Raw genomic sequence first — 2,548 nt, 5'->3', positions numbered from 1 at the left:
TAAACCTACTAGTATTCTCCCTGGAAAGTACCTTTTAGTATACAGGGTATTATGTTCATATTAGAAAAGCTAAAAGTTACTATCAATTGAACATGAAGATTCTCTTAATATCAAAAACTAGACACAAATTTGGAATCCTGCACATAAACTGGTTTTGGGGTATAGAAGTTCTTAGAAGATGCACCTGGTCAAATGTTTCAAAGCATTAGATATGCTAAGATTGAGCTACATTATTCTGCCTACCTGGTCACCATTATATCAAAAAGTATTCTTTTTCTGGTATACTTTTAATTGAAGTTACAGTACTTTCTAAAAACTGAGAGTCAAAATGTTTATTTAGAACCATATTCAGCTATTAAGATATTTTCTAACTAAAATGAATCATTTATATCAGTTTCTCCCACTAGTCATTGTTCAGTTTCGGTTCTACAGGAGACATTTCAAAATAAATAAAAAGTGCAATGGAAAGTAAAACCACTACCCTGTCTTTAAAAAAAATTGTTATATTTGACATGATACATGTTGTAAATTGACGGTGTGTAACATACTACTTAGACTTCTGTATATATTGTAATATGATTTCCATTGCTGCTGCTGCTGCTGCTAAGTCACTTCAGTCGTGTCCGACTCTGTGCGACCCGGTAGATGGCAGCCCACCAGGCTCCTCTGTCCGTGGGATTCTCCAGGCAAGAACACTGGAGTGGGTTGCCATTCCCTTCTCCATGATTTCCACTGAAGCAATATTTATCAGACTGTTTGACTATAGTATGTACTACTGTGTATATTTATTACACTGTGCCTGAGATATCTATAGTTTACTTACTGTTTCAGAAAAAAAAAAAAAAAAAGAATGCTTCATGAATTTGCTTGTTATCCTTGTTCAGGGACCATGCTAATTTGTATTCTAATTTTAGTCTATGTGATGTGGACGTGAGCACTTGATATACTACCTTGAATTACTGCAAATAATATAAACTCTAATGTGAAGGTAATATATTAAAAGTCAAGGTAGAATTTTTAATTTTAATTTTATAAACTTTTAATTTTATAAACTTATTAATTTTAATTTTAATAAACTCTTAAAATATGAAAAAATCAAGGTAGTGGACTGTGATAACTGGTAACTGGTACAAAAATATAATTTATTATGTGTTTCTTAATTTAGAAGCATATTTAAAAAAGAAAAAGCTGTAGAATTTCAGTAAAATATCAGGGAGGATATTTACTGAAAGAAAACCAGTAATGATGTGATTTTTGTACTATATATATATATATATATACTTTTTTAATATTTACTCTACCTGCTCTTTTCCATTTTGTTCCTATCCACCTCCAATAGGAAACCAAACACTTTAGTTTCTGGTTTATCCTTCCATCAATGTCAGAAAATACATTCTCAAAAAAAAAAAGATGCAGGCTTGTTGAAAAACACAGATGCCAAACTGCTAAACTGAAGTAGCTATTAACAATTTGAGCAGCAAAATAAATACAGTAGACCTTGATTTTTACCCAGAAAACTGAAATAATTGTGAATTCATTAATATATAAGTACCAATCTTAAAATATATATATTAATCAAAAAGAAAGACGATACGTGTAGAGTGGAAGAAACAAGAGGATCAACATCACCAGTAGTAACAAAACAGAAATTTGAGCCTTGTGAAGTGATATGTCAAGAACTCGACATTAGCCCTGTGATATTCTTGACAGGAAAATACATAGTAGTGAAGAAGTCTCACACTCAACCAAATTCACTTACATTAGACACAGTGTTATCATTGTTCTTTGAAAGTGTCTATGTAATGAAATACAAAGTTTGAGTAGTGTACAGACTAAAAGAAACTAAGGAGAGATAACTAAGTGCAATGAGGGATCCTGGATTTTATATTGGAGCGAAAAGAAAATGTTAGTAGAAAAACTGTTGAATGTGAATAATGTCTTTACTTTAGTTCATAATATTGTACCAGTGTTCATCTTCTGGTTCTAACAATTATACTTTGTTATATAAAATGGAAATATTAGAGAAATCTAGAGGAGGGATATATGAAAACTCTTTGTAGAAATTTTTAACTGTTCTCTAAATCTAAAGTGAAGTTTAAAAAAGCTTTAAAAATATCTATAATTTTCTTGTGATTCAATTGCTTTATTAATATTTATCAAAACTGTGGGTAGCTTTAAATATATAATACCTTTCATGCCAAAATTTGAAGTGGGATCTAGTCATTTGATTCCAAGTTCAATAATCTTTCCTATACTCTGTGTTCTTCCAAATCTTCTAGGGATATTTTTGCTCAAAGTGCAATTGATTTGCTAATACATTGTACCTCAAGTCTATTCTTAGGCATTATAAAATATGAAGCTCTTTTTTTTTTTAAAGAAAGTTCATATGCCCCCTATTCTTGACTCCTCTAAAAATAACCCATAAACTCCCCCATTTAATTTTGTGGTTATCCAAGATTTATTTTTAAGAAGGAAGTAGACTCTCCTTTTTTATGTAGATCTTAGAATTGGAGAGCAGAGAAAAATCATTTAGAATATTTTTATATTT

At 30.5% G+C, this 2,548-nt stretch overlaps 1 pseudogene; it reads right to left on the bottom strand.

Annotated features, from left to right (window-relative positions):
* Window positions 1-839: 839 nt before the first annotated feature.
* LOC122451530 lies at window positions 840-938 on the bottom strand (annotated as a pseudogene).
* Between the last annotated feature and the right edge of the window lie 1,610 nt (window positions 939-2,548).

This window comes from Cervus canadensis, chromosome 12 (genome assembly GCF_019320065.1).
Source record: "Cervus canadensis isolate Bull #8, Minnesota chromosome 12, ASM1932006v1, whole genome shotgun sequence".
In the NCBI taxonomy this organism is placed as follows: domain Eukaryota; kingdom Metazoa; phylum Chordata; class Mammalia; order Artiodactyla; family Cervidae; genus Cervus; species Cervus canadensis.
The sequence above is the reverse complement of the archived record's forward strand: the minus strand, read 5'-3'. Positions and strand labels throughout refer to the sequence as shown.